This window comes from Canis lupus, chromosome 24 (genome assembly GCF_048164855.1).
Source record: "Canis lupus baileyi chromosome 24, mCanLup2.hap1, whole genome shotgun sequence".
NCBI lineage: Eukaryota > Metazoa > Chordata > Mammalia > Carnivora > Canidae > Canis > Canis lupus.
In genome coordinates, this window is record NC_132861.1 from 10,383,462 (window position 1) to 10,401,775 (window position 18,314).

General features: G+C 36.0%; 2 protein-coding genes across 6 annotated transcripts in view; both read right to left on the reverse strand.

Annotated features, from left to right (window-relative positions):
- Window positions 1–18,314, reverse strand: part of LOC140615726 (ankyrin repeat domain-containing protein 26-like) — a 94,746-nt gene that overhangs the window by 25,822 nt on the left and 50,610 nt on the right. The window contains exons 3-4 of one of the 5 annotated variants that reach the window (XR_012016204.1): window positions 7,650–7,771; window positions 4,440–4,672 (exon numbers count right to left, since the gene is read on the reverse strand). The exons of 2 other annotated variants lie outside the window; for them this stretch is intronic. The gene's annotated coding sequence lies outside the window, so the exon portion shown is untranslated. Of the gene's footprint in view, window positions 1–4,439; window positions 4,673–7,649; window positions 7,772–10,815; window positions 10,909–18,314 lie in introns of all 5 variants that reach the window. 2 more of the 5 variants (XR_012016205.1, XR_012016203.1) reach the window with 2 other exon arrangements.
- Window positions 1–18,314, reverse strand: part of B3GLCT (beta 3-glucosyltransferase) — a 236,501-nt gene that overhangs the window by 7,809 nt on the left and 210,378 nt on the right. Inside the window, exon 19 of the transcript XR_012016201.1 lies at window positions 10,816–10,908. The gene's annotated coding sequence lies outside the window, so the exon portion shown is untranslated. The remainder of the gene's footprint in view (window positions 1–10,815; window positions 10,909–18,314) is intronic.

An 18,314-nucleotide genomic window follows, 5' to 3' on the forward strand; every position in this document is an offset into this window, starting at 1 on the left:
CTTGAGGTGAAATTACATATGAAATGTTTAACCTTTTTTTGCAAAGAGCGTATGTTGCTCTTAAAATAGAAAAAAATTCTGAAAAACAAAAATACTTGCTTTTATAGCCTACAATTAAAGCAGAGTTGGAAAATTTGCGTAATGTGGATGAAATTAAAGAAATACTGAAAAAAATAAGAAATTGAAAACTTGGGAGAGTAGGAATATAAGTTTATTTCTCTAATGCCACAAACAAATATATATGCAGGGAAGACAAAGGGACAGGAGTACAGATAGCAGGATTAACCATCACACAATGGAAGGAAGCAGTTTTAACTTTCTAGGAGAGCCAAGCCCCCAAATCTGAACATCAGTTAATGAAATATGATACTCTTATTGAGAAGTCTGTTAATTGGGGCCCAGGGTCCTTGGAGCATCAGTACTATGTCAGCTCATCAGCCCCAGCTGGGAATATCCCAAATTAAATGGAAGGATGAAGTTAGGAGTGGATGAACACGAAGAAAGTATTTGGAAACAAAATGTTATCCAGAGAAACTGAACGATAAAGGAACTAAGTGACTTAGCTCTTAATGCTGATTTATTTTCTTTTAAAAAGAATAGATTCCATAAGAAATTAAATTGAAATGCATTGGATCTGACAATATGACCACAGAAGAGGAAAAAGATATTCAAAAATATATGTAAACTTTGAGAAACTTTACCAATCAAATGCCACCCAAAGAAAGAAACCTTTTTGGGATAAAAATCATTTTTTTTTTTTTTTTACCAGACGATGTAAAGGCTTTAGCAGTGTTTCAGAAGAAAGGCACCCTGGAAACTTTAAGCTATTTTTATCACTTTTATTGGAAAGGCCATTTCTCTGCTCTAAGGCTGAATTTCCTGATGCAAGTTTGGTGGCTTTGGGGTGAATCTGAATGCAGTTTTCAGAGCAGTGAGAAAAAAATCATGCAGTGTTAAGATGCCAAACTTCCTCCAATAAATCTTTTGAAAATAACTGATAAAGATGCTTAGGGCTTCTCTGAATTCCTATGAGGTATAGCATTCAAAGAAGCTGGTAGTTTGGAACAGTGCTTTCCTCTGATTATAGACTGTTGAATTCTCAAATCCCACATAGCAATATAAGAGCAAAATATATTCATTTTTAATTCACGGTGGACAAAATACATAGGTACAGTTTTGCTTTGAGGCTGAGGACGTAGACGTGGATGCATTGGTCAGGTTATCTTGTTGACTGATCTTAATGATCATCACCAATGCCATCACCATTAGTAGGGAGAGAAATGATGTATAAGCCATTTCAGGCATTTGCCAAAGGTAATCAAATAACAGGAAGAAGTAATGGTATAGAGCAGAAATAAATACAACAAAAGTCCTCATAAATCAAGAGATCCAATCTGGCTGGTGGCTGATGACCTACGTAATAGCACACAGTAATTAATATACCATTTTAATTAAGGGGGGAAATTGTATTATTTATGGAGTATGGACATTCTGTGAATTGTTGGGTTTTTAGGATTTTAATGCTACTTTGTAACCAATTTGAACTTTACTTTTTAAAATATTTTGTTTATTTTGAGAGAGAGTATGAGCACAAGGAGGGACAGAGGCAGAGAGAGAGAGAGAATCTCAGCACACTCCACACTGAGTACAAAGCCCAATGTGGGGCTTGATCTCACAACCTTGAGATCATGACCTGAGCGGAAATCAAAGGTCAGATATTTAACCAACTGAGCCACTCAGGCATCCCTGCCCTTTATTTTTTAAAAAAACATTTATTTAAGTAATCTCTACCCCTAACATGGGACTCAAACTCATGACCCCAAGATCAAGAGTCATTTGCTTTATCAGCTGAGCCAACCAGGCGACCCCATTTTGCAGAAGAGAAAACTGAATTACAGAGACGTTAACTTGCCCAAGGTTATACAACTATTTGCTGACAGACCTTGGATTTAAACCCAGTTAACCCAACAAAAATGTCAAGGCCTTTATTCTACTCTTATCATACACTGCAGTTTATATTTTTATTGTGCATCTATTAAGGACATGGCATTTTGCTCATTTATGTTGATGATGTGAAGTATGAGACAGGGTTTTTAAAAACTATTTTAATAAATAACATTATTTTTCTTCTTTCCAAAAACACAGGCATGTATACATAGCATTGCTTAGCATTTTGCCTCAGTCTCTGGTGCCATCTGTACTGAAAATCCCCCAAACAGTGAAAATAGCTTACTGGCAGAGAAGAGCTGATAATACGATACTTAATACTCATCTTTCCCCACAGTAATATCTGGATCAGCTAGAGCAAACATAGAGCTTACTGATGGCTCTCTGGGCTGCAGGCTTATGCTACAAACTACCTATTGTGATGTCAGTAATGAGAGAGCTCCCCTAGCCTCCATAGTTAGCCCACTCCCCCCTTTCTCCAAGAGACCAACACCAGGAAAGTTAAAGGCTAAGACTCATCCCTGGATTGCCTTGGATTTCCTTTTGCTATGTCTAACGTATAATAATAATAAAAATATTAATTATACACATATGTTGCTTAGAACTGCCCTATACAGCACTGATTTGTTATAATATTCTCATGACAGAAATATTTGTATTAAAAATAGAGACTATAAATTCATTAAGGTGAGTCAGAGCATAATTGTAATGGTGAAGCATATGAAATTACCAACATTCAACCTTTTCAACCTACAAAAAAAATGTTTTCTTATGTACAATGAGTATAGTACGTAGAGTGTCTTAAGTTCTTACCCAATAAACCAACTTCCCATAGGGCACTTTGCTCAATCTCAAAGACATTTAACTCTCTGGTCTCTCTTCCGTTATTGGATATTCTTGTGGTTCAACTCTAACTCACAAAATTAAAAAGGGTACACAGGTGACAGGGTTTCAGATGCTACAAAGCCTCATTGAAGAGCTGACAGGTGATGTGAAATGCAGGCTTAGTGGCTAAGTGGCCTTCCCAAGGCAAGGTCAGAGAAATACAAGTGAAAATCGGCTGCCAGGTAGAGGGTCATGCAAGACCTAAGACATTATGAAGAGCATCATAAGCATCATTGTTGTAGTGGAAAAATAGAACAGAGACACGTTACAACTTCAGGAAGTATGACAAGAATGAATAATTGTCAAGATTGCCTTTTCATAGATTATCCCCTGCTGACCCATGTTTCCAGAAAGAATTCTCTATATTAAAAGATATGTATAAAATAATAATGGTTATTCTATGCTTTGTGGGGACTGTGATGGGCGAGGCCTTGGGCTAACTACTCTGCATGTATGTATTAGGATTCTCCAGAGTGACAGAACCAGTGGGATATATATATATATATACACACACTGAGATCTATTTTAAGGAATTGCCTTACACATTGGTGAGGCTGGCAAGTTCAAAATCTATATGGCAGGCTGGTAGGCTGGAGAGCTCCAGGTGGCTGCTGATGCTGCCATCTTGAAGCAGAAGAAATCTCAGTGCTACTCTTAAGGCTTTTTAACTGATTGGATGCTGTTAACTCAGATTGTGGAGGATAATATCCTTTATTTAATGTTTTGATTGCAGTTATTGACCGCATCTACAAAATACCTTCAGAGCAATCCCTAGATTAGTGTTTAAATGAATAGCTGGATACTATGGTCTAACCAAGATGACAGCTTAAACTATTCATCACATGTATGCCATTTTCTCCTCATGAAAAATCTGTGAGGATGGTATCATTTTATCCTCATTTTACAAATAAAGAATCAAGTCCAAGAAGGTCAAGAACTTGTTCAAGGTGATAAAGTTTGTAAAGGATGAAGCCATGTTTTGAAACTAGGGAATTTAACCTCAGAGCTTGTGAATTTGACCACTGCATTCTTCTGTCTCACCAAGTAGCAAGGATTTTATCCTAAGGATGCAGAAGTTGAAAAGCCAAAAACCAACAAAATGTAAAGCCAAAAAGAGGTCAGTATTAGAGAATCATAAGCTTTCCAGCACCTAGCCTACCCCCAGCCATCTCACCATGCAGTGAATGCAAGCTGAGATGTATTAAATAAGCCACTCTATAAATAGAAGATTATGACAGTGCATACAGAGGTACCAGCTTGTGTGGGGAAAAAAAGCCAGATCAAATTGGATTACATATAAGACAGAAATCAGAGGGATGAATAAAAATGTCCTCTTTCTACCATTCCACATTGACTCCTTCCAAGGTTTCATTCCAACGGCAGCATTAGCAGTACCTGGGAAAGTTACACTCTCACAGCTGTGACATTGTGGACATAGAGGATGTGGGAGTTGAGGACTCCCAGGGAAAGCAAGTTAGCATCTAGTTGGAGGGGGATTTTACAGTTGCCTTTCCCATAAACTATTGGTAGCACTTGCAAAACCTTTCCATGTCCCTAAAACTCTCAGCTCTGCTTATAGATATTTTAGTAGAATAATTTTCTCCTACCTTGGGAGAAAACCAGAGGCCTGCAGAGACTACCTTCTTAAACATCTTTTTATACCACCGCCAAACACTGATCTGTACCAATCCTCCTTGGCTTCCTCTGTAAGATGACCCCTTGTCTCATGCTCTGGACTCTGAATATCACTACCATCAGCTCTAGAACATGCGTTGTCAGTCTCAATTTCCTTTCTTCTCTTATTTTTCCAACCTTTTTAGTTTTTTTCATTCTTCTGTCCCTGCAAGTAGAACAAATGCTTCCACCATCTTAAAAAATACCTTGCTTCTATGTCATTTTAATAAACATAAATAGATTAAAATGCTTTACAAGTGGGAAAATTTGATCAGAGAAGTTGGATTAAAAAACAATATTATTCTGATTATAATAAACACATCTTACATATAAGGTAATAAAGATATTATAGGGGCTCCTGAATGGCTCAGTTAAGTATCTGCCTTAGGCTCAGGTCATGATCCTAGGGTCCTGGGATGAAGCCCCATGTCATTGGGCTCCCTGCTCAGTGGAGAGCCTTCTTCTCCCTCACCTTCTGCCTATCCCCTGTTAATGTTCTCTCTCTCTCTCTCTCTCTCTCAAATAAATAAATAAAATCTTTAACAAAATAAAGATATTATAATAAAAAGAAAAAATATTTTCCTTCCAAACCCTAAGCAAAATATAGTGTATATCAGATTAGAGACAAGAAATACTACTAGAGATAAGAAAAGGAAGTTTCATAGAGATTAAAAGTTCAATTTACCAAGAAGATATAAAAAATTCTAAATCTGTGTATGTTTAAATATACTCTTCTAAATTTTCATGTTCTTCTAAACATACACAGCAAAAATTAACAAAAGAGGAAGTATATATCAGTAATGTACTATGGGTTTTAACATACCTCTACCAGTAATTTACAGAGCAAGCAGATGCACACACAGTAAGATTTTAGATGATTTTGTCAACCAAAACAGGGACACACATATACCCAGAGACACTTACAAGAATATTTATAGCAGCACTATTCTAATTGTCAACAACCAGAAACAGGTAATGATATCAAGGCAGATGAAATAAATGAATTATGGTATTTAAAAATATATACACCTTACCTCAACTCTGCTTCTCCTCAAGCTACTAAAACTTTTCTTGTTTTCTTATCTATCTTGAGTACAAATATTTTCAGAAAAAAAAAAACCACTAGCTCTCTTTCCTCACTTCTATTGCACTGCTCAATCCTTAGCAATATTCCCAGCCCCCATCTTGCCACAGAATTTGTTCTGGACAGGGCAGCAATTACAAAACTCCATTATTTTGTTTCTTTTGTCTTTTTTTTTTTTTAAGATTTTATTTATTTATTTGAGAGAGAGAGCACAAGCAATTGGAGAGGGGCAAAGGGAGAAGCAGGCCCCTGCTGAGCAGGGAGCCCAGCCCAAGGCTGGATCCCAGGACCCTGAGATCAGGACCTCTGCTGAAGGCAGATATTTAACCAATTGAGCTACGCAGGTGCCTCTCCATTATCTTTTTTTTATTCCTGGTTTCTTATACTTGATTGGCTTCCATATCACCTAGAAGTGACAATTACTCCTTTCAACCTAAAAATTCCTTGTTTCTTAATTTATTTTTTATTTAAAAACTTTTCAAATCAATTTACTTTAAATTTCAATTTTACTTCAATTCCAGTAAAGTTAACGTACAGTATTATACTAGTGTCATGTGTACGGTATAGTGATTCCACAATTCATATGTCACCCAGTGCTAATCACAAGTGCCCTGCTTAATTTCTTGATTTCCCCCTTGGTTCTCTTTCTGTTTCTAAATTTTTTTTTTCAATGTCTTCCACATTTCCCACAGCCGCTTGTTCTGTCATTGCAGGTATGCTAAGACCTGAGGCCCTGTCTCTGCATGAGCTGGGCAACAATCCTCAGTCCCTCAGCTTTAGTGCCATGTCTGTGTGGAGGCAGGTGGTACAGTTACATGGTTGAGCATAGACTCTGAAGTCAGAGAACAAGTTAACTCTGCACATCAACATCTCTAAACCCAAGCTCTTTTCCTGAGCTTTAATGAGACGGGCCCTAAAAATAAACTTGCTCTAGGTCCTGTCTGTGTAGTGAGCAAATTTGTATCCCTTCGCATTCATAAACTCTTGAAAGCTCATATCCTATTCTCATAATACCAGACCCAGTTTGTGCATTTCTCAGATTTGCTTGGCTATGTTGTCTGCTTGGTGATACAGATGACCCTCCAGGAATATCACTTGGTACCAATGGCATTCTTGTTGATACCATGAGGTGATGTCCATCTTTACTAAAGAGAAGCTTGCTGAGCTCTGTCCTTGCCCTCATGATGGAGGCTGATGTCTCGCTGCCCAGCACTTGGCCTTGCTTCAGTAAGCAGCCACTTTGGATTTCCCATGTTGCTACAAGCAGGACCAAACCATGCCTGATCTCACACCTCTGGCCTCATGCTTCAGGGCTCTCCCTGCCCTTGTGCTTTGCTGTCACTACTAAAGTGCTGATGTGAGAAGCTTCATAAGCTCCCCAACCCACCTATCCCACTGGCTTTCCAGAATGTGTCTTTCAGAAATGCAGTATGCAAAAAAGGCAGGCACAAAATGTTGCTGGCTCATACCCTTTAACTACCTAAATGCCACTGCTCTTGGGGAAAAAATAACCAGAAATGTGGAAGAGTTACACCCTAGTGGTGGAAAGAAGAGACTATTCAGTGAATAAAAGGAGATAGCAAGGAACCAACAGATTCTTCTCCCTTCTTCCTCCCCGAGAGACTGTTCTGGGACTAAGTATTTCCATTTTCCTTCTTGGGAGTTGTCCTATGTGACTGAGCAACCAGTAAGTTGCTCCTGGTACTAGTTTCCTGGTAAAGTCTGGACCAGTTTGGAATGCTCTCCTTTGTACTTGCTTTCTCTCATCCCCTACCTCACTTACCTGGTTCCTTCACTTTTGCTTCCCTGTATTACACCCCCTCAGCAAAACTGACACCGAAGTTTTGACTTATGCTAGGTACTCTAGGGAAACTACACTAAACTATTCACCATACAAAGGAAAAGGGAATGCAATCTTCTTAATTCCTTAATAAGTGCCTATGTTTTTGCTGAGTGACTTATGTTTATCTCTGAATCCTCACAGAAAACTATGCAATAGATATAATTTTTCCCCTATTACAGTGAGGAACTGAAGCTCAGTGAGGTTTAAACAACTTACCCAAAGAGGCACAGCTAGGAGTAACCAAGCTAAAGTGCTAAGGCACATGTGTCTGGCATCCAAGGCAGTGTTCTTCCCCTGTTCTCTACTGTCTCTAATATCAGGACACCGCAACGGGGATTCTGTGAAGGTTATATGTGATTATTCATTGTTGGGAGCTTTCAGAAGCTTTGAGAATGATTCAGTGAAGAACATTTAACTATCCAAGCAGAGCACCATAAGAAAGTCCTAAGATGACAGGGTAAGCAATCAATAAAAGCAGATGGTTAAATCATCCTTATTATTTGACATTTAGAAGTCACTTATATAGTCATGTCTAAATGGAATTCCACTAATAAGCCAACTAAAGGTCATGAGAGTAGCTGCTTCAGGAGGAGAAACAGAGATCCAAAAGGAGAAAAGAGGGAGAGGAGCTCCACCCCACCCAAGCCTCACTCATTGCCCTATCGACATGTGAGATCACTTGGCCAAGTTCATCTAGATCATCCAGATCTGTCTGTTCTCCTCCTAAAAGATATTTGAGAACAAAGAATACGAAGATTTAACTAGAAAATTAATCTTCAAATGAAGTAGAGGGGTCTTGACTGCCAGAGACTGACAAGGGAAGATTTCCTCATCCTGCACAAACTGTTACTGGCAGAGTTCTGTGTGTGTCCAGAGGTTTGGGCCAGGATTGCACTTTGAAAATTGGAGAAAGACTGAATTTGGACCCTAGTGTATCATTCAGCATCTCTCCAGGTTGTCAATTACAAACCGAATTTTTTCATTCCATGTCCCTCCTATGGGAAGGAGATACTTCTTTTTTCGTGTATTATACTGTTTGCAGATCTAATCATTTTCTCTTGGTCTGATAAAGTGCTGAAAGACTGACTCCTTGAGCGTGGTTGTTAAATCATAAATGCATACTTCCAAAAACTGGTGGATTTTGAAGAAAGCATTGATACCACCTGTCTGATACTGTAACTCTTGTCTTTAAACTTGATAGGCATCTCAGAGGTCTCCAGGAGCTCTGCTGTGCCATAGAAGGTTTATTCTCTCAGCATCATTGCCAGCAGAGGCCTTTTCATCTTCTGTATCGTCCCTGGATGCTGTTTTGCCACACTGCTACAATGCCCAAACCCTCACCTAAAGAATCAGCACTTGTCTCTTAAGATATGTAAACTTCTTGTCTCTCAAACCACCCTCCAACAAAAACTTATCAAAGAGCTTAAAACACAGTTAATCTGAGAAGGACAACTATCATACGGTTTCATTCACATGCAGAATATAAGAAATAGTGCAAGTGACCATAAGAGAAGAAGGGGAAACTGAATGGGGAAAGATCAGAGAGGAAAACAAAGCATGAAGACTCTTTAACTCTGGGAAACAAACTGAGGACTGTTGAGGGGAACATGGGAGGAGGGATGGGGTAAGTGGGTGATGGGGATTAAGGAGGGCACATGATGTGATGAGCACATGTGATACAACTGATAACTGAACTCTACATCTGAAACTAATGGGCTGTATGTTGGCAAATTGAATTTAAATTTTAAAAACATAAAAAAAAACCACATTGTCTCAACTTGTAATGTCACCTGGAAGTCTTGATAAAATGACATTTTGATTCAGTAGGTCATAGGAGGAGGTTGGGGGCTGGGATTCTATATTTCCAGCATGCCCTCAGGATATGTCAATGCGGCTGATCCATGAACAAAACTTAGAATAGTGAGCTCTTAAAAGACCACCTTGATTCTCTTTTGAGTTTGAAGATAATTTGGTCCCGAGAAAAATTTGCCCCTTGAAACTTCCTCATTGCTACCAACAAGCTGTTCTGGGCACCACTGCAGAAATTTTCAAACAGATGGGGATAAAGTTAGAAACACTGAGAACATCACAAAAGAGCTGTTCTCATTGGCCACATTGTTTTAGCTCTCAGCACAATGCTGACCTAAAGGCTTATTCTCAAAATTACATACAAAAATGGATTTTTCCAATGCTACTTGACTAATGTGCTTGTTCCTCAGACCACCAGAATTGTTTTATTCCATCTCAGATTGGTTATTTTTCTTTGGGCAATTTCAATTATTGTAGGGCGGTAAGAAGATTTAAATGTTAAAGCACACAAACAGAAGCAGCTCAATTGTGTATTTAAATTCTATATTTGTTTTAACAGAAGTAATACTTGTTATTCTGCCTCTATTTTAGGGTTTTCATTTTCTGCCTGGAGAATTCAGTCATTTTAATGTCTTTAAAAAAAAACCTATTGTGGAAATGAAGCTAGTCCAAAACATGTCTAACTGTCTAGAACAGATGAGGGAAAAGGGTATTGAACTAGGGAGCTCTTTCCAGATGCCTTAGAAATGCTTACTGAGTACATGCCTTTTACCCAAAAAGTAGAGCTGTGTATTATCTTATGTAGAAAATTACCTTACTTGGGGAAAAATAAAAATAAATATGTGGTTATACATAAACTATACCAGTTTTTAGATTTATCCCTTACATTCATTTTTGAAAACTGCCTGCCTAGAGATCAAATCTTTACCACCACATTTCAGTAACATCCTCCTGGTTACTATCCCTGGCTCTAGAGGCTATCTATTCTAAGTAGATATCTATTCCAAAACACATTTACCAAAATCCCCTTGATTTAAGGAGATTAAGACCTTAACAGCCACTTATCATTCTCCTATTTTTAAGACATTTGTTTAAAACCTGTAGTTCTCAACCTACTACTCAACACCATTCATTAAATAAATTAATCAAAATCTCAGATTTGGGGGACCAGTATATTGCTTAGCAGGGGCAAAATAAGGAGCCCCACCTCAGTAAATAAATCTTTAGTTTTCTGTATCCATACTGACCTGTGCCATTCAACTATTAATCCATTTAATAAATATAGAACTATTCAAAAGCTATCTATTTCTTCTTCAGTGAGGTTTGGTAGTTTACGTATTTACAGAAATTTCTATTTCATCCAAGCTGTTTAAATGTATGTGTATAGAGTTCTTTATCATATTCCCTTTATTATACTTTAAATGTACATTGGGTCTGTAATGATGCCATCTTTTTTCCTCCTGATATAATTTGTATCTTCTCTCTCTCTTTCTCTCTATGTTTTGGTCAACCTGTACAAAGTTTTACCAATCTTATTGATCTTTTGAAAAAGCCAATTTCTAATTGTACTTACTATTTTTCTTTTTTCAATTTTATGGATCTCTGCTTTCCATTATTTACTTCCTTCTGATAACTTTGGTTTATTTTGCTCTTATTTTCCAGTTCCCTAAAGTAGAATTATATCATTAATTTGAAACCTTTCTCTTTTCCTCATATATGCATTTAATGACATATTCTGCACCCCGCCCCAAGTACTATGGTAGTTTTACTTCACCAATTGTGTTATGCTGTATTTTCATTTTCACTGAGTTCAAAATGTTTTATTTTCCCTGAGAATTGCTCTCTGGCCCATGGATTGTTTCTTGTCAATTTTTATCTAAATTATTATCTAATTTCTAAGAATCAGAGAATTTTCCAGATATCTTTTTATTATTGATTTCTAGATGAGTTCCATTATGGTTAGAGGATATACTTTGCATGATTTCAATACTTTTAAATATGTTAAGTTTTTTTTATGATCCAGTATATGTTCTATCTTGCTAAGCGTTCCCTGTGCACTTGAAAGAATTTGTATATTCTGCTGTTCTTTGGTGGAGTGTTGTTGTTCCATATGGTATTATTTTTTGTCTACCTGTTCTATTACTGAAAGGGGAAACTGAAAGCCTCCAGTTAATGATTGTGGGTTTACTTCTCCTTGCAGTTCTTCTAGTTGTATTTTAACACCAGTTTTGGTTTCATTTTTTATGTGTGGCATACGTATTTAATACTGTATGTCTTCTTAGTGGATTGACCTCTTATTACATAATGCTTCTTTGTAATTTTGCTTGTTCTAAAGTCTACTTTGTTTAGTATTAATAGAAACAATCCAGCTTTCTTTTGATAAGTGTTTGTATGTGACATATTTTTCTTTTTACTTTTAACCTATTCATATCAGGATGTTTCAAGTGAGTTGGTTTCTCTTCACAACATATATTTGAGTGTTAGGTTTTTGTCCAACTTAATGATCACTCCTTTATTGGATTTTCTTAGACCACTTAGAGTTAATGTAATTATTGATAACTTATTGTTTTGGTCTGTCATTATTTTGTTTTCTTTTTGTCCTTCTATTTTATATTCCTCCTTTCCCCTTTTGTGAATTTTTTGAAATATTTAGCTATCTATTTATATTCCATCTTATCTACTGTCTTTGTCTTATCTATTTTCTTAGGGGTTGCTCTAGGCATTATTACATACAACTGTCACTTTTTACAGATATTTTTTCCTGAGGTTGATTAAGATGCATCTGGGCATGGTTTCCTTTGAGTTCATCCAGTGAAGGGTTCTCTAAGTTTCCTGAATCTCTGAGTTTCTTGAATTCTCTGAGTTGAGTAGATTAAGCTCAGCATCCATAGATACCAGTGGCTGGAATTTATAATACAAATAACAAATATGGGAGGACTGCCCAAAGAGAGGACTATGGAGATCTATAGGAGACCTCTTTTGAGTATTCTGAAGAGTACTGATTAGGGCATGTGTGTAGGAATCTACTGGATGCTAGCAAATAACCACCCCAAATGGATCAGAGAAAATATTCTTTGGATTTCATACAGGACCAGGAACATGACTCCTTTCCACCAGAATGGAAAACCTCATAATCCATGAAACAATTAGTAGAGTCTCCTAAGTATCTTATTTCAGTAGTGAGACGTAATTAGCCTTAGGTTAAATGCTGCTCTGATTCTGCCCAAACAAATCTTAAAAGCAAGACACAAAAAGATCAAACTGTTTCTTATTTGCATCCCAGGAAAAAAGATTAATATTTATAGGAAGATAAAAAGTCCAGCACCTAATGAGGTAAAATTCACAAAAACTGGAATCTAATCTAAAAATCAGCAGACATGTGAAGAAGCAGAAAAATATGACCAATAATGAGAGCAAAAATCAACCAACCCAGAATTGACATAGATGTTAGAATTAGCAGAAAAGGGGACACCCAGATGGCTCAGCAGTTGAGTGTCTGCCTTCAGCTCAGGACATAATCTTGGGGTCATGGATCAAGTCCCACATCAGGCTCCTCTCAAGATGCCTGCTTCTCCCTCTGCCTATGTCTCTGCTTCTCTCTCTGTGTGTCTCTCATGAATAAATAAATAAAATCTTAAAAAAAAAGAATTAGCAGAGAAGGGCATTAAAATTTATTATAACCACATTAGATATGTTCAAAAATGTAAGTAGAGATATAAGACGATATTTCTTTTTCTTTTTTTTTTTTAATTTTTTTAAATTTTTATTTATTTATGATAGTCACAGAGAGAGAGAGAGAGAGAGGCAGAGACACAGGCAGAGGGAGAAGCAGGCTCCATGCACCGGGAGCCCGACGTGGGACTCGATCCCGGGTCTCCAGGATCGCGCCCTGGGCCAAAGGCAGGCGCTAAACCGCTGCGCCACCCAGGGATCCCTAAGATGATATTTCTAAAACCCAAATCAAATTTCTAGAGATGAAAACTACAATATCTAAGAGAAAACTACATTGGATGAGATTAACATCAGATTAGACATTATTAGAAATAAAGATTATTGAACTTGAAGACAGAAGCAATAGTAACTATCCAAACTGAAATATGCAGAAAAGAGAATCCAGAAAAGAGCCGGTTAACTATGGGATAACTTCCAGAAACATAGTATTAGTGTCAATGGAATCTCTAAACTAGAGGAGGAAAAAAAGAAAATATTTGAAATAGTAGGGGGGAAAAAAATCTCCCAAATTTGATAAATGCTATGAACTCCCACAACCAACAGGCTCAATCAACACAAACTTGCTCAAAAACTATGATAAAGAGAAAAATCTTAAAATCAGAAAAAAAGATTTGTCAGGTATAGAGAAACTAAAGTAAGGGTGACATCAGATTTCTTATTGGAAGTAAGGCAAACAAGAAGATAGTAGACAGCATTCTAAAAGTGCTAAAATAAAAATTACTATATGAAACATATACCTAGTGAAACTATCTTTCAAAATCATAGCAAAATAAACCATTTTCCAGACATATAAAAGCTGAAATAATTCACTGTTAGCCTGAAATAAATGTTAAAGGATGTCCTCCATGCACAGGTAACTGATTATCAGATTAAAAAAAAAATTTTTTTTAAAGGAATAGAGAATATCAGATATATAAGATTCATTTTATTTAAATGTCTTCAAAAATAGTTTTTATATATGTTGGATAAGAAAGCAGGATTCAACCCTATGCTGCCATTCAAGACTATATATGTGTATCTACATATGTGTGTGCATGTGCGTGTACATACATATATATAGAATCCTTTTATTTATACCAATATATATAATAGAAGAAATTCGACCATCTTAATATTAGTTATAAAAAATCTGTTGTAATTATGTTAACAGCATAAAAAGTATAATTCAGAGCAAAGGATATCACCAGAGTTAAAGAAGTTTTAATAATGATAAAAGAAATAACTCAAAAAAATCCTAGTCATTTACATATCTAATAATAGAGCTTCAAAATAGTTGAAGAAAAATTAATAGAACTATAAGGAGAAATAGACAAACCCAAACTTATATTCAGAGATATCTATACTCCTTTATCAAAAATATATAGAATATGTAGATAAAAATTCTAAAAAAGACTTTTAATAAACTGAATCCAACAACATGTTAAAAGGAAAACACAACAAGTTCTGTAGGATTTATTCCAGGCATATAGGGTTGTCTTAACATTAGAAAATCAATCTGATTAATCATATTAACAAACTAAATAAGAAAAAATATCATGTTAATAGATGGAGAAAAAGCATTTAATAAAATCCAACATTCATTCGGATTTTAAAAAAAAACCTCTTAGCATCTAGGAATAGAAGAAAGCTTTCTCAACCTGGTAAATATCACACATAATGGTAAAAGATTAAATACTTCTCCCTAAGACCAGGAATTAAGACAGAAATGTCTGCTCTCACCACTTCTGATCATTATTGTACTGGAGATTCTAAGTACTGTGATTAACGAATAAAAGGGAATAAAAACCATTCCAATTTAAAAAGAAGTAAAATTCTTTATTTGTAGATAACATGGCCATCTATGTAGAAAATTTGAAGTTTCATCAAAATAAATAAAATCTACTAGAACTAGTAAGTGAATTTAACAAGATTGTAGAATACAAGTTTAATATACAAAAAATTAATTGCATTTCTAAGTAGTAACAATAATCAGAAATTGAAATTACAAGAAATTACAATAAAAAATATCATCCCAAAATATGACATACTTAGAAATAAATCTAACAAAAAGTATGTAAGACCTGTACACTGAAAACTATAAAACAATAAGAGAAATTAAAGAGAACCAAAATAAATAGGCTATGTTCATGGCTCTGAAGACTCAATATTGTTACGATGTCAGTTCTGGGGCACCTGGGTGGCTCAGTTGGTTAAGCATCTACCTTCAGCTCAGGTCATGATCTGAGGGTCCTGGGATCCAGCCCTGCATCATCTGGCTAGGGCTCTCTGCTCAGCGGGGCATCTGCTTCTCCCTCTCCCTCTGCCCCTCTTCCTGTCCATGCTCTCTCTCTCCCTCTCAAATAAATAAAATCTTTTTAAAATAAAGGTGTCAGTTCTTTCCAAATTGATGTATATATCCAATACAATATCAATTAAAATCCCAGTTGGATTTTTTTGGTAGAAATCGACAAGCTAATTCTAAAATTTATATTGAAATACAAAAAAAAAAAATCTAAATTAGCTAAAACAAATTTTTAAAGAAAAACAAAGTTAGACAATTAACTTTTTCCTGATTTCAGGCTTATTATAAAACAGAAGTGGGATGCCTGGGTGGCTCAGCAGTTGAGCATCTACCTTCCACTCAGGTCGTCATGTTGGGGTCTGGGATCGAGTCCCGCATCAGTCTCTCCACAGGGAGCCTGCTTCTCCCTCTGCCTATGTCTCTGACTCTCTCTCATGAATCAATAAATAAAATTCTTAAAAAAAGAAAAACAGAAGTAATCAGGACAGTGATTGTCTTGATTGGCATAAAGATAAATAAATCAATAGAAAGAAGGATTCCAAAAATATATGAACATATCAACAAATATTGACAACTGATTTTTGGCCAAGGTACAAAGCCTCTAAAGACAGTTCAATGAAAAAATTGGATATCCTATGCAAAAAAGATGACTTCAATTTATACTTCATACCATAGATAAAAATTAACTCAAAATAAATCATAGATTTAAATATAAAATCTAAAACTATTAAACTTGTGGAAGAAAATAAAAGACAAGCTACAGACTAGAAAAATTCTTTGCCCATTTTTTTTAAAATTTTTTTTTAATTTTTATTTATTTATGATAGTCACAGAGAGAGAGAGAGAGGCAGAGACATAGGCAGAGGGAGAGGGAGAAGCAGGCTCCATGCACCGGGAGCCCGACATGGGACTCGATCCCGGGTCTCCAGGATCGCGCCCTGGGCCAAAGGCAGGCGCCAAACCGCTGTGCCACCCAGGGATCCCCTCTTTGCCCATTTTTAATATTGAGTTATTTTCTTATTATTGAGTTTCAAGAATATTATAGATAAAAGTCTTGTACAGATGTATGTTTTGGAAATATTTTCATTCATTTTGTTTTCTTTTTATTCTTTAAACTATCTTTTTTTTCCTCCAAGGTTTTATTTAAATTCCAATTAATTAATGTACAGTTTAATATTAGTTATGGGTGTAGAATTTAGTGATTCATCATTTATATACATCACCTGGTGCTTATCACAAGTGCCCTCTTTAATCCCCATCACCTGTTTAACCCATCCCTGCCCACCCTCTTCTCTAGTAACCATCAGTTTAAACAGTCTTTTTTTTTTAATTTTTAAAAAAATACTTTATTCATGAGAGACACAGAGAGAGAGGCAGAGACATACAGCAGAGCGAGAAGCAGGCTCCCTGAGAGGAGCTTGATGTGGGATTTGATCCCAGGACCCCGGGATTATGCCCTGAGCTGAGGGAAGATGCTCAACCACTGAACCAGCCTGAACCAGCCAGGTGCCCCCTAAACAGTCTTTTAAAGAGCAGACATTTTTAATTTTAATAAGGTCTGTTTTATCAATTTGTTGATTTATGGATCATGCTTTTGGTGTCCTATTCAAGAAATCTTGCCTAACCCAAAGTTATAAACATTTCTTCCTTGCTTTCTTCTAGAAGTTTTATAACTTTAAGTTTTATATTCAGGACTATAATTCACTTTGAGTTATTATATGAAGCAAAGTATAAAAGAAAGTCAAAAATTTTTTAAGTCTGAAAATATAAATCAATAAATGATTTATATCCAGAACCTATAAAAAAATATCCAAAACACAGTAATAAGAAAATTCACAACCCAGTGAAATAAGCAAAAACAACTGATGCTTCACCAAAGAAGATAATATAAATGGTAAATGAGCATATGACAAGATGCTCAATATTCCTAGTTATTATTAAAATGCAAATTAAAATCACAGTGAAATACCACTACTCACCTATTAGTATGTCTAAAATCAAAAAGACTGGTCAAACCAACTACTGGGAAGGATGTGGAGGAAATAGAACTCTCATGGTCTGCCTATCATAGGTCAGATTTTTAAATGGTACAATCATTTTGGAAATGAGTTTGGTAGTGTCTTGAAAAAGCATGTACTTACTACGTGATCCATCCTTCCTCTCCTAGATACTTATCCAAAAGAAATGAATACTTATCCAAAAGAAATGTGTATATCTACACAAAGCTGTAGCTCAAAACATCTTTTATTAATAGCTCAAAACTGAAAACCACCCAAATGTTTATCAGTAGAGCTAAATGGACAAAAACATTTTGTTTATTCACATGTATTAGTTCTTAGGGCTGCCATAATACAGTGGGTGGCTTAAACAACAGATATTTATTGTTTCACAGTTCTGGAGGCTAGAAAGCCAAAATGTTGGTTGCTTCTGAGAGCTATGAAAGAGATCCATCCTATCTAGGTCTTTTTCCTAGCCTCTGGTTGCCTCAGGAATTTATTGACTTGAAGTTCTCTCTGAGACTTTACATCACCCTTTCTCTGTGCATTTCTCTGTGTACAAATTTTCCCATTTTATAAGAACACCAGTCATATTGGATTAGAGTCCACCCTAATAACCTCATTTTAACTTGATTACCTCTGTGCAAACCCTATTTCCAAATAAGGTCACATTCTCAAATACTGGAGGTCAGGACTTCACCATATCTTTTTGGGGGTGGTAGAGGATACACAATTCAACCTATAACACTATACAGTGGGTTATTATTCTGCAATAAAAAGCAAAAGCATAAATGATTCTGAAAACATTTATGAATGAAGGAAAGCAGACCAAAAAAAATGGGACATACTGTATTATTCCATTATATAACATTCTAGAAAATACAAGCTCATCTATAAACTACTTTCTTTATTGAAGGCAGATCAGTGATTGCCTGAAACAAGGGATATATGGAAACTTTTGTTGATGATGAATGTTTGCTATTTTTATTGTGATAATTATGGTCATGCGGGTAAAATGATTTAGAGACAAAACAATCAAATTCAGTCAGTGGAATGATACCA